The sequence below is a fragment of the Felis catus genome, chromosome B1 (assembly GCF_018350175.1).
Source record: "Felis catus isolate Fca126 chromosome B1, F.catus_Fca126_mat1.0, whole genome shotgun sequence".
In the NCBI taxonomy this organism is placed as follows: domain Eukaryota; kingdom Metazoa; phylum Chordata; class Mammalia; order Carnivora; family Felidae; genus Felis; species Felis catus.
This window is the reverse complement of record NC_058371.1, coordinates 26,702,805-26,717,490: the sequence shown is the minus strand read 5'-3', so window position 1 is coordinate 26,717,490 and position 14,686 is coordinate 26,702,805. Positions and strand designations below refer to the sequence as shown.

Genomic DNA, 14,686 nt, shown 5'->3' with positions numbered 1-14,686 from the left:
GTCTATTACACATTCAAGGCGTTGGTCAGGGCTAGGGTCTCATGTGAAGCCTTAACTGAGGGAAAGATTTGCTTCCAAGCTCACTTACAGGGCTGTTGGCAGGAATTGGGTCATTTGGGACTGTTGAACTGTGACTGTTGAACAATTCCTAGCTGGCTCTTGGCCAGAGTTCCTTGCCACGTGCACCTCCCCAACATGGCAACTTGCTTTATCAAAGCCAGCAAGGGAGTGAGTCTACTACTAAGGGGGAAGTCAGAATCTTATAATGTAATCAAATAAATGACATCCCCCTCAATGCTGCGAAAGGGTTGTTAGAAGCAAGTCACTCAAGGGGAGGGGACACCAAGTGAACACCAGAAGGCAGGGATCAGTGGGGGGAGTCTGGGATGTTGCCTAGCAGAGGCACCTATAAATTAAGACACAACTAATATATTTCTTAATTTTGAACTATCCTCAAATTCCTGAAAGGAAAGTTGCTTGAATCATGACACGTTATTCCTTTGACTTCTAGATTAGATTGCCAGTATTGTAGATAAGATATTTACATGTATATTTGTGATGTATTTGGTCTACAACTTTTGCCAATTTAGTGGGTTTGGAATCTGGATTTCTCATCCTTAACATTGTATACATACGTCTTCTGAAGTGTTTTCCTGGCAACATTTACCAGAACTTTGTCTCTTTTGACATTTAAAAAAAACTGTCCGTATGGTTTTGTCAATCTTAAATGTTTTCGTTGTCTAATTATTTATTAATTTATTTTTCTAACTTTATTTTGGTCACTTTTTATAACTTTTTGAGTTAAATGTGCTAATTTTCCATTTTTCTTGTTTGATCACAAGATAATTTAAAGCTGTGAATTTTTCGTGAGTATGGCTTTGGATGTAGCAATACCTACAGATTCCGATGAGTGCTACTTCACTTTTATAATTTCTGAGTAGTCTGGATTTTAGATTTGATTTCCTTATTTACTCAAGAGGTATGATAAAAATAGTTTTGCTTCAATTTTTAAGTTACTAGACCATCTTTGTTATCTTCTAATAGGCAATTTCCAGTTTATTATATTATAATCAAATAATATATCCTGGAATAGTACTAATTTTTGCATTTTATTTAGATTCTCTTTGTGGCTTAGTACATGATCAACTTTTGCAAATATTCATTTGGAGATTTGGAAAAACTCTGTAAAGACCAAAATTTTATATGTCTACGATTAAGTTTATTATATATTCAAAACATTTATGGTCTTATTTCTTTTTAAACTAATTAATCTTTTAACACTGGAAGAGTAATGTTAAAATCTACCACTAATTCTGAAATCTATTAAATTCTCGTAAGTTTTCTAATAGTGTCATTGCATAAAATATACGTTATATACAAAAATACAAAAATATACATTTTTGCTATGTTAGTGTAAAAAGCTTTATGATTATGATGGGTTTTGTGTGTTTGTATCTTTTGTTATTTATAATTATCATGTAGTCCCGTTTAGATCCTTTTGTTGTTAGTTTTACCTTGTGTGATAATCTTACCATTCTGCTGTATTTTTTATCATTCTAGTATACCTTTGCCCATCCCTTTATTTTAAACCTTCGTATGGCTTACTTTTTAAGTCAATCTTATAACAGATATGCAGCTAAATTGTTTCTGAAACAATCTAAGTGTCTTTGTCTTGACAGATTTTAACCTATTCATGTTGACTGAGTGTACTTACTTACAGTGCTAGAAATATAGTACACATGTCTTGGACACACGAGGTGGTGGGCTCGTATATTCCATAAGGGTTTTCTCCCTTGTTCCTATTATCTAGAGCTGATCCTGCAGAAAATGATCAGCTTTGTGCTGAATAAACATAGGACCTTGGTGAACTTCTTGGGGCAACAAAACTGGGTTGTTAACGGCCTCAACTTAGGTCTATTACTGGCATCGTATACTTAAATGAAATGGAGGCAAACAGTAGAGGTCTGAGAGCTGTTCTCTGCATTGCAAAAACTACATTGACAATATTTCGGTACTTTCAGCTCTTCTGCGGTGACGATGAACGTGGCAGCAACGTTGTCCCTATAGCAATGCCCGTCCTATAGCAACGCGGTCCAGTACCTGTAGGGTACTGGAGTACAAAGGAATACTGAGAAAGCTGCATTTGTCAATTCTGTCTTTCCTTTAACATGGAGATAGCATCCTTGCTCAAGGGATAGTATCCTTGAAGTTAATCTCAACAAATCCCCAGGTCTCCAGAAAACTTTTGCATTCTTCATTGCCCGAACTTCTTTAGTAATTGGACAGAAGTCCATGCTGTGCACTTTGGAAGCTCTGGTGTTTCCCTATGCTATTAATATAAGAAGTTAAACTAGAAGAAAGACAAGGTGACTGTATTGAAAGAAAATAGATGGATTGGATAACAGTCCTCTTTTGGCCTGCCTGGAGTATGCTAAATAAAATCAGAGAAAGAAAAAAATGGCATGTTGTTATCCCATGCCCAATTCTGCCCCTGTAAAAATTACTTGAAAGAAGCTTCTAACAAATGTGGAATCCTAAGTAAGAAATGAGACAGCCTTGCAATGTCTTTGGAAGAATAAAAGGTAAAGTTTGCTTTACTGTACAGAGTTACTAAGGGTGATAATGTAGGAAGGAAAGATGAGGAGTTTTAAAATGATATTTTTAAGTTCATACATAATTTCTCACTTTTGTAACTACATCCAGGCACTTAAGCAGGTGAGGTGTTAAACGATTTTATGTATGTTCTACGATTGGACAAGTATATAAATACATGAGGACAGGATTCTCACTATCAGAGGAAAAGGTTACAAATGAGAAAGGAGGGGTTTGGATTGGAACTAGAGGTAATATATACTTATGGTTTTTTTTTTAATTTTTTTTTAATGTTTATTTTTTTTTTTTTTTTGAGATAGAGACAGAGCATGAACGGGGGAGGGGCAGAGAGAGAGGGAGACACAGAATCAGAAGCAGGCTCCAGGCTCTGAGCCATCAGCCCAGAGCCCGACGCGGGGCTCAAACTCACGGACCGCGAGATCGTGACCTGAGCTGAAGTCGGACGCTTAACCGACTGAGCCACCCAGGCGCCCCTACTTATGGTTTTTAATATGTGCACAGATAGGTAGAAATAGAAACAGAGGGGCACCTGGGTGGCTCAGTCAGTTAAGCGTCCAACACTTGATTTCAACTCAGGTCATGATCTCACGGTCCATGAGATCGAGCCCTGGGTCAGGCTCTGCGCTGAACATGGAGACTGCGTGGGATTCTCTCCCTCCTTCTCTATCTGCCCCTTCCCCACTTGTGTGTGTGCACATGAACTTTCTCTCTATCTCTCCCCAAATAAATAAATAAATATTAAAACAAAACAAAACAAAACAGAAACAGATGTGTGTCCAAAATACATATATTCCTTATCTCTGCCCACAGTGAGAGCCCAAATGGAATGACAACACAAAAGCAATGAGAACAATTAGCTACAAGATCTTAGGTTCAAAATACCATTCTCCAAGGAAAGGAACAGATTTCCTTGACTAACCGGCTAATTCCAGGGCTGGGGCAGCAGAAGGACAAAATGAGTCATATGGCAGAAAGTAAGAAAGTGCCCAAAGAATGGTAGGAACATGTCAAAAGGACACAGGAACCTCTTTGAAGGGGTTCCCAATGGCCAAATCTGGGGGTAACTTGAACAAGAAAATAAACCACAATGGTGATGGATTATATAAATCATAGAAGAAAATAAGACTCATGAACCTATGCTGATATAAATAAACAATTTTACAATAAATGAATAAGGGAGAAGAAGAAGCTCTTCCTTATTGTGTAATTTCAAGTAATAAACAGAGAAGGAATGATAAAATTAAACACATCCCGGAACGCCTGTGTGGCTTAGTTGGTTAAGCAGCCGACTTCAGCTCAGGTCGTGATCTCTCAGTTCATGGGTTGGAGCCCTGCGTTGGGCTCTGTGCTGACAGCTCAGAGCCTGGAGCCTGCTTCCGATTCTGTGTTTCCCTCTCTCTGCCCCCACCCCCACTCACACTCTGTCTCTCTCTGTCTCAAAAATAAATAAAAAGCATTAAAAAAAATTAAAAGCATCCCTGTAATAATAGCGTCAGGTAAGCATCATAAGGATGCTACAAGTAGTGAGTATCAAGGTATCTCCTCATAAGATAGAAAAAATAGGGAAAAAGGAACCACACTGAAGGAGTCTGGCAGACATCCTCTTAACCAAGTAATCAAAGTGGACCTTACCAGTAATGGGACATATCAACATCCTGATATATGCATGAAAACGCACAACCTGAATCTAATCATGAGGGACCATCAGACTAACCCAAACTGAGGGATATTCTGCAAAATAACTAGCCTATCATCTTCAAAAGTGTCAAGGTCATGAAAGACAAAACAGAAAAAGTTGAGGAACCACTTCAGATTAAAGGAAACCAAGGAGAGGAAAACTAAATGCCAGGTGAGCTTCTTGATTGGATCCTGGACCAGGGAAAAGAACACTAATGGGACAACTGGCAAAATGGGAATGTCTGAAGATTAGGTGATGACATTGTGTCAGTGTTAATTGCCTGATCTTGATCACTGTGGCCACGTAGGATGTTGAAATTTGGGGGGCTTTGGGTAAGGGATATATGGTACTTTGAAATAATTTCATTTCAAAGTGAAAGTTAAAAAAAGAGAAAAAAGTCCTCCAGGCAATACTTTCCTGTAGACAATGTGGTCTTGCGACCTTGCCCTCTCCTTGTGGTTTTGAGCCCGGGAGTTTGTTGCGCTGTGATCCCCCCATACCTGATAGCACATATGACCATAGTTGAGGCTTCCAGAGGCTGAGAGTCCAGACAAGGTGATACTACACCACAGACACGGTCACGGTCATAGCCATGGGGCAATTAAATGAACTCAGAAGTTCCTGTACTGGTGAAGCCACGGAGAAAAGGAAAGTTAGAAGCCTATAGAAAGGGACAAACAAAAGTCTTATCTTTTTTCCTCAGTGTATTTTCTTTTTGCTTTCTGGCCGCATTGAACTAAACCTAGGCGAGGTCCAGTCTCTTCAAAATATGGGCTGACATAAGAAGACGTGTTTCTCGTACTAGATCCAGGCCTCTAGTGAAAGCTTCTGAGAATGGTGAGGGACAGGGGGTTGGGGAGGGGACAGGCTATGGCTTACAGGCTCTCCTCCCCAACTTGGGGAAACTCTGCTGGCCAAAACCTGTAGCTGGACAGAAAGACGCTCAAGTGCTCTCTGAAAGGAGCCCAAGAATCCAGCCTTCAGTAAGGAATGAAACTGACTCTGGTTCCCAGGCATCCTCAGGGAGCCTCCAAAGACCAGAAGGAGTCCTGACAGGGAGAGCCCAAGAGCCAGGCGTGGACCTCCTCTCTCCCCAGGCATCTTGCTGCCCGTGTCCACTTCTCCTGCAAGACTGCTTCTCTGCTGCAATTTAGAGGTTCCAGAAGTTTATTCTTTGTATTCGCATTCCTTGAACGCCTGGTCAACCCAGTTCATCTAAATGAAAATTATTTTAATTTAGACCCAATACTTGACATTTCTTTATAAAGGTTGTTTTGGCTGTGGGTTCAATTCACACTAACTCTGTTAGATTTATTCTAATCTCCTTGGCTACATGGAAAAATCCAGGGTGCACCAATTCCCCTCCGAATCATTGAGAGACTATAGGTACGATAATTCATGGTAGCTACTCTATAGGTAACACTAGGAATAGTTATGTTTTATCAGTGTGAAATAAGCAGCCACGGGTCCCCTTACACATTTCTTGCATTTTTAATATAACTAACGCTGCAAAGTGGGTCTGGTGGAAGGAATCCCTGCTGTATTCGTTTTCTGCTACAGATATGGAAAATCATTAGATTTGTGCTGGGGCAGGACATCCTATCTTTCTGTTTAGACCTTCAGACACTGTGTGTGTGCCTGGAATCTCAAACAGATGAGATGCCTCCCTAATGATCCAGGCGCTCCGACTGGAGGCTTCATACAACCTCTGAAGGAAAATATGCAAGACTCCTGAGTGGTGCTAAGGGGATGCCATTTGCACCGACTTCTAAATTTTCCTGCAGGTGGGGAGTCAAAATGGCAATCGGTAAATTTAAATTTTAATTCGAACCCCTCTTCTACCCACTCTAAACTTCCTCTGGAGACAAGCCGCTTGGTCATCTGCATGCGTGACAAGTTCCCCACTCCTGCTGCCAGATGCTGCTTTGCTACTGAGTGAAAAATGTGTTTAAAATTAAACCTTTTTTTTCCTTAAAAAAAAAAAAATCCAAGACACTAAGATAGGGTACTTTTTCCCAAAAGGAGTGGCACAAATGGAGAGTTTTTAATGAATACTGATAAGTCTGAGTGCGAAATGAAACATTAACAGCCATGTAAGCCAGTGACAGATGTTGCAACCCAATATAATGCAGCCTCAAATGCCACGGGCATCCCTCCCAATAGAATTAGAGAGCAGAGCTGCTCGTTAACATAGAAAACATCTCCCCTCTTTCTTCCACTTGGAAGGAGCCACTCGGTTTCTTCGATACCAGACTGGTTGTTTTAAACACTAGTTACAATGTATTGTCTTGGCATGGGCTCTCAGGGCAGGGGGAGCCTTACCGTTGAATTTTATTCATATAAATCTCATTACTGTTTAATTATTTTGCAGCAAAACCCAAATTTGAAGACAGCACTAAAATACACAAGCAATTCTAATTTATATTCTAAGATACAGCAAAATGACAGAAAGCCAGAGAAATAGCATTTTTAAAGTCTCGACCACCTAAACCAGGCAGCATTCATAGAAATGAGGCGAATGAGAGCTAAGAAGACACTGTAGGTAAATGCTTTGCTTGGTGTTCACCAATCCGTAGAAAGGTAAATACTTTTCTCGGTAGTCACCAATTGGTGGCAAAACCCGCATTAGAACTGGAAGTTCTGGGAGCATCTGGGTGGCTCAGTGGGTTAAGCGTCCCACTCTCGATTTTGGCTCAGGTCATGATCTCATTGTTCATGAGTAGCTCTGCACTGACAGTGTGGAGCCTGCTTGGGATTCTCTCCCTCTCTCTATCTCTCTCTCTCTCTCCCTCTCCCTTTCTCTCTGCTCCCTCCCACTCACGTGCGCTTTCGCTCAAAATAAATAAATAAACTTAAAAAGAGGGAAAAAAAGAACCGGAAGTTCGGGAAAACTTGGCCAGAACAGAGAACAGAAGGGTAGGGGGCAGTGGAACAAGATGTTCTTTGCCATGGTGAGATCATAAAGTCCTCTGATAGTCCATAGTTTAGATGGGTTGAATCTATTTCTCATCTCTCCTGGCAATGTTACTTTCGAGAACTAACATTGTGAATCTGAATGTAACAATGTCAGATGTAAACCTCCTTTTTCACTGGAGCCATATTTACACATATATCAAAAATATAAATAAAAAAATAAGGATCCTATGATTTAAAAAAAAAAATACGACCTACTTTGGAGAATCTCAAAATGCAAGGACAGTACAAGTTAGGACAGGTTAGTGAGGAGGCCTATTTATCTGCAATCACAAAAGGAGCTCTCTTAGACATTTTCTTGGTTGTTTTCTTACAATTGGCTATTTGAACTTGACCTGGGGAACCGTGGGTCTGGAGGCACAATGGGAAAGAGCACTGGAAAACCAGAGCATTCCACAACACTGGAAAAGCAAAAGGGTAGGCAAATTTGTATTTCAAGGATTTCTAACTTGACTTTTAATATTGTGCCATGCTATGTGTTTTCTTCATGACATTTATCACAATCTGTAACCATTCAATTCATTTATTAGTCAGCTTATTACCCTCCTCTCAGATGCAAGCCTTGTTCAGTGCTCTAAAACCAGAGCTTCACCCAGAACCTGAGGTATGGCACACAGGCACTCAGAGATGCCTTGTAACAAATAAATAAGTATGTGAACGAAGGAAATTCATAATCAATAAACCAGTACAGAATCAATAAGGAATCACTGAGTAAGTACATCAATAGAAAATAAGATTTGATTTTTAAAATTTAATGCTCTTTTATTGCAGGCAGTCCTACCATATAAAGGCCAAGGGGCCTCTAATGTTCTGTAACTAAGTGACGCCATCTTGAATGTCTCCCATAGATCATGGGACCTATGACATGGGTACACCCATCACCAACACAAGTCTTTAAGGACTGTTGGTTCTGTTTTCAGTCTTGTCTACTCTGGAATGATCCGTAGGCTTCATAGGCTATTTTTTTTCTGAAGCTTCTGTCAGAGTGATAAAGGCTCCTAAGTTAACATTTTGGACTGAGTCACTGAGATACAAGCAAGAACATTCTATATACCTTCTTATTCTCAATCAGCTGAGGAAGCACTTCTTAAAAGTCTGTGGGGGAGAAATTACTCCTCAGAAGCCAGCTGGAAGTGAAGAGAAAGTTGTCTAAGAAAAGTATGGGTTGTCAGCAAAAGACAGAAGTTGTATGACGGAAGTTTAGGTTTTTATGCTATTATTGTAACCTCTTTTTACAAGTAGGAACTTGAAAGGGATTTGAGCAAAGACATTGGGGCAGCTTGTGTAATGAGGGTGCCTGAGACACCAGTCGCTCTGAGGCAAGTCCCAGACTATCCCCAGTTCTGATTTGGTCACTCTGAGCCACTTCCTAAAAGGCAGCTGTAGCCTCCGCCGCCATCGAGAAGGCTACAGTCCTCTTGGCCCCGAAAAGCTGGAAGGCGCCAGAGTGTGTTCAGGCCCCTGGAAGGAGAGGCCACAGGAGGGTCTGTGTCAACACTGCAGGGAGCATTAGGGCTCTAAAGAAAAGAGAAGCATTCTGGGGGCTGATGCATTTGGGAATAGAGAGGAAAATTAGTGCAATGCCGGACCGTTCAGGCTAGAAAAGACCTTCATTTAATAAAAGAGTAGCTGGGACCCAGAGAAGTAAAGTGGCTTGTATAAGATGAAATCATGGTAAAAAAATAGTTGGCAGGCAGGATATAGATCTTAAGAGGATAGAAACACGGGCCGCCTGGTGGCTCAGTCAGTTAAGCATCTGACTTCAGCTCAGGTCATGATCTTGCGGTTCGTGGGTTCAAGCCCCCTGTGGGGTTCTGCACTGACAGCTCGGAGCCTGGAACCTGCTTCCGGATTCTCTGTCTCCCAGTCTCTCTCCACCCCTCCCCCACTTGTGCACCACTTGTGCACACACACTCTTTCTCTCTTTCTCTCTTTCTCTCTCTCTCTCTCTCTGTCTTGAAAATAAATAAATATTTAAAAAAATAATAGGATACAAACAGAAGGACATGTTTGATTGTGAAACAGACTTGTCAAATCCTTCTGTCCAGTTGAGATTGTTCAGGAAGCCCTTAGCCTAAAAACTGTTCTCTTTCTGGAACAGACTATCCCTGTGCCGCTACAGCACAAACAGAAAGGAGACAAAAAGAAAATAACACTGCAGCAAGTACACAGGAGAAGTTCTGGCATGTGCACCGATCGGAGGGGGAGTAAATTATAGAAAGCTGTCCCTAGAGTATTTGAAATATAGTTAATGAACCCAAGGACATTCCCTTCTAAACTTGATTCAACTGTGCTCAGATGCAGGGGAGCTTTTGCAGTTAGTAGGAACGCTCTGGTAATGTCAGTGAGAGCATTCTGACTCCAACCTGCGTGCAACAGAGAGGAGGTGTAGCAGTGACAGAAAACTGTCACAATCAAGAGGAAGGTCCGGATGGACGTGACATTGCCTTCAGCCACTGCAGGCTAAGGGTTTCACAGCAGTGCCCAGCGCCTAGGTCTGTCACCTGCACAGCCGTGGATCCCAGGGTGCTTTGATGAGCATTGGTTATGCACATATAGTGGCGAAGGGCGCTGCTAAATTGTGTAGACATCATTCCCTACCAGGCTTCTGTTGTTCTCAACTAATCCCTTTAGAGGGTCCCTGATGTCTGAAAAATTTTGGTAAAGGTAAGAATTAAATTTTCTGGGTTTGTCAACATTAAATCTTACCAACTCACAAGACTGGGGGACCCAGGTGGGATATCCCAATGGAGAAGCACACCTCACAGGGATGTGTCTGAGGAAGGGCGATCCACCCTGAGCGTACTGCACATGACTCATGCTTCTCTGAGGCTCTAGAAAGAGTCAGAGAGGGGCCTCTGGGTGGCTCAGTTGGTTAAGCGTCTGACTCTTGATTTCAGCTCAGGTCATGATCTCACAGTTGGTGAGGCCAAGCCCTGAGTCGGGCTCAGTGCTGACAGTGCAGAGCCTGCTTGGGATTCTCTCTCTCCCCCTCTCTGCCCCTCCCCTGCTTGTGTTCTTCTCTCTCTCTCTCTCTCTCTCTCTCTCTTTCAAAAAATAAATAAAAATTTTTAAAAAAAGGAGTCAGAGAAACCTGTCAGGGCAGAAATTTACATCCAGAAAAAGCACAAGTGTGGGGATTGGGCAGACTTGGGTCAGAACCCTAAGTTCTACAAAGAAGTGACTGTCCTGACCTTTAAGTTCAATGACCTTCTCTTTCCTTATCTGTGTAATAGGAACAAGAAAGAGCCTAAATGTCCATCGACTGATGAATGGATAAAGAAGATGTGGTTTATATATACAATGGAATACTACTTGGCAATGAGAAAGAATGAAATCTGGCCATTTGCAGCAATGTGGATGGAACTGGAAGGTATTATGCTGAATGAAATAAGTCAGTCACAGAAGGACAGATATCATATGTTTTCACTCATATGTAGATCTTGAGAAACTTAACAGAAGACCATGGGGGAAGGGAAGGGGAAAAATAGATACAAACAGAGAGAGAGGGAGACAAAACACAAGAGACTCTTAATACAGAGAAGAACAAACAGAAGGTGGACAGGGGGTGGGGGGTAGTTTGGAAATAGGAAAAATGGGTGATGGGCATTGAGGAGGTCACTTTTTGGGATGAGGACTGGGTATTGTATGTAAGCCAATTTGACAATAAATTATATTTTTAAAAAAGTAAAATTAGTCTTAGCATAGCACCTGGCCACATGGTAGGTAAAATTTACCATCCCAACCCTTAAAAAAAATTTTTTTTAACATTTATTCATTTTTGAGAGACACAGAAAGGCAGTGTGAGTGGGGGAGGGGCAGAGAGAGGGAGACACAGAATCCGAAGCAGGCTCCAGGCTCCAAACTGTCAGCACAGAGCCCGACACAGGGCTGGAACCCAGATGTTTAACCGACTGAGCCACCCAGGTGCCCCGGGTCCCAACCCTTTTAAAGGTACACTTCAGCAGCCTTAAGTACATTCACATAGTTGTGCAACCAATCTCCAAAACTCTTTCCATCTTGAAAAACTGAACTTCTATACCCATAAATAAGTCCCCATTTCCCCCTTCCCCCAAACGTTTTAACTGAAAAAGAACAAATCAAAAAGTAAGAACTTCAACCACGACACTGAACAAGTACTAAGAGTCAAGTTTATCTAATAAACTCAACTCCAGATTTTAAAAATATAGACATCATAAGTTGTTCAACAATTAGCAGTTCGTGAAGGAACACGCGGTAAGTTAAAGTGTATGGGAAGATTGAGCTGGTAAAAGTCCATTTTAAAAACATTACAAGGGTCGGGGCGTCTGGGTGTCTCAGTAAGTTACGCGTCAGACTCTTGATTTTGGCTCAGGTCATGATCTCACGGTGGTGAGGTCGAGCCCACAGTGGGCTCTGTGCTAAGCAAGGAGCCTGCTTGGGATTCTCTCTCTCTCTCTCTCTCTCTCTCTCTCTCTCTCTCTCTCTCCTTCCCTCCCTCTGTCCCTCCCCTGCTTGCACACGTGCTCTCTCAAAATAAAGAAATAAACATTTTTTTCAAAACCCAAACATGACAAAAGTTTAAAAATCGCCATATTCTATTCAAACTGCCAATAGAAACGTATACCTTCATCACAAAGACAGTGTCCTTGCGGGGCAAACATGTCACAGGCCTATGTGACTGGGGTGGAAAAGAAAAGAGGAAAGTCGAGTACACAATAAAGCTGTGTTTTCCAGGCTTCTCTGACGATAAGAATCATCCAAGATACTTGTTAAAACTACAATTCTTGGGCTCCCTCCCAGACCCACTGAATCAGAATCTCCAAGTTGGATTCCAGATATAAAGTTTTAAAACAACAAACTTCTAGAGGGTAAGAGATCTGTATCCAAGTACACATCCATCTTTGGCAAAAGCTGCCTGTAACACTGATTACAATATAAAACAAGCAATCCAGTATGGTAGTTCCAATCTGTTCAACTCTGAAAGGTGAGCTCAAATGTTTATTCCAAGCACAGATGCTCAATTAGTTGCAAATGAGGCTAATTGCTAGGGGACACTGTTAGGGGCACTTGGACCAGAATCAGACACATGGTGCTTATAGGTTTGGGGTAGAACTGAACTAAGGGCACAGGTCATAAATATAACACGGGAGAGCGGGAAGGGCTTATTCATACCCATGTCACAGGGCCTCTTCCAACTTCTAAAAGAAAAAGGTGTAACTTTTCACAACATCATAGAACAGAGAACCAGTTTTTTTCTTTAAGTTTATTTATTTATTTTGAGAGAGAGAGCGTATAAGCACAAGCAGGGGAGGGGCAGAGAGAGAGAGGGAGAAAGAGGATCCCAAGCAGACTCCTCACTGTTGGCGTGGAGCCCAACACGGGGCTCGATCCCATGAACTTCGAGCTATGACCTGAGCCGAAATCAAGAGTCAGACGCTTAACCGACTGAGCCACCCAGATGCCCTGAACATGGAACCAGGCTAATACACATGGCTCTATTTGTTCTTTGACAATGAAAACTTCACTAATTTTTCATCACAGTGGAAACTGAAAGCAAAGAAAAGCTATGTACTACCTTTTAGAGAGATCTGTCTATACCACCTAGAGCTTCTAGTCCCAAGAGCAGGACCTACTGCCAGCAACAAGGGTGATAATGTCTTAAATATCTCTATTTCAATTTACATCAGAGAAGAAAACTAAGAAATGCTTCTCTGCAAAGTCACTCAACTCGTTCTCAATTCGTTGAAAAGCAAGCTTTTCTTACATCTGCACATGTCCTCCACCTCTAATAGTTTAAGCATTGATTCATATGCAATTCACTTGGCCAGATTTTCCATTGCTTTCCCTTCCGTTGTTGAAGGATTAATAGATTGTGTCTAACCAAAGTCATTTAGAAGGCCGTGGTGTGGGTGGAGGAGAATGTGGGGGCTGTATCAAAACCATGCACTCCATGTTTAAAGAAATTCCATTACATCTAAATTCTGGACTAAAGCATGTGGCCTCAGATAAATCAGTGTGTTTCAATCCCCACTTCCTTTGGATCTGCATTACTGAAGCGTAGCAAGTCATTGTGAATGAATGTTATTCAAGTCACTGATGAAAAAAGCACAAACAATTGTAAATCCTTTTGCTATTGCAATGTTTCACAGATCTGCTGCTGTTGCTGCTGGATCATGGTTCAACAGTAAAGGAAAAACTACTCAAGGTCAGAGGACAGTGGGTGAGGCAGGAAGAAAGGACTGGAAATACAGGAAGAATGGAATATGTCTATGAGGGTCCATAAGTTTTTAATAAGATTCAATTCTCAAAACTGCCCAAACTTAACACACGTTTGCAATTCCTTAAAATACATAGACTCGAATAAAAACTCTGCCAAATTTTTTTCGGCAAATACGTATTCTACAGAAAAAGTAGATTTTTAGAGTGTTTCATCTATCTGATAGGGCGATCTTAGAAATTACTTCTGCTATAACTAAAGAATTAGAGGCACACATTTAAAGGCTACATTAACCTTTCAAACCTCCTGAAAGTGAGATTTGTACCCAGGGGAAAGAGAGAGGATAAGGGTATATATAACTCCACCTTAGTGCCAAAGAGAAATGCGATGACCGAAATAATTTTAAGCAGCAGGAAGTACATTATTTTCCCAAGCTTCCCAGTAGTCCTGATTATCCACTGGTCAATGTGTCAAAATAATAGAGACGGAAAGCCGTATTATTCACAGAGATAGAGCTACATATACCAATATTTTATCTGGATTCCACACAGCAAATGCCTAGGTATAGCAACATGCAGGAAAGTACTAGGGAGAAATGAACCTAAAGCAGTAACCCTAGAAATAAGGAGAAAAACTAAGCCAGTGCAAACAACGGCTCACAAATTAATCCCATGGCAATTGCTTAGAAAGCCTGCATTATAGAGACTTGCAGCTCCTTAGAGAGAGCCCCGGTGATTGGGAAAGGTGGCGAGGAGTCCGGTGACTCACAGGGTCCCCGAGGCTCAGAAGATAATATAATATATAACATATAATTAATATAATAATGATGATAATTCAGTGATGAATGTTTATCAAGGATTTACTACCTCCCTATTCTATGCTAAGGGCCCGAAATACATCCCCTCGTATAATCCACACAATATCCAGTGAAGTACTTGCCATTATTATCCTCACTTTACAGACTAAGAAACTAGGTCTTGCGAGGTAAAGAAAGTTGCTCAAGGTCACACAGCTGGTTGGTAGCACTAATGTTCATGGTAGAACTTTCTGGAACTTCCTAACATTACAGAGTATCGGAGCTCTACCATTTTAAACTTTATGTTCCAGTCAAGCAGGAGTGTTGCCTCCCTGCTCAGAAAAGCTTGGCCCCATCTACCTATGCTGGCTGACTTCTACTCACCTCTCAATTTCAGGTCAAATGCATCCTCTTTGGGGAAGCTTCT

The 14,686-nt window shown here is 41.4% G+C and overlaps 1 protein-coding gene across 7 annotated transcripts in view; it reads right to left on the bottom strand.

Annotated features, from left to right (window-relative positions):
• ERI1 (exoribonuclease 1) overlaps positions 1-14,686 on the bottom strand; it is a 321,125-nt gene that overhangs the window by 141,884 nt on the left and 164,555 nt on the right. The window lies entirely within an intron of this gene.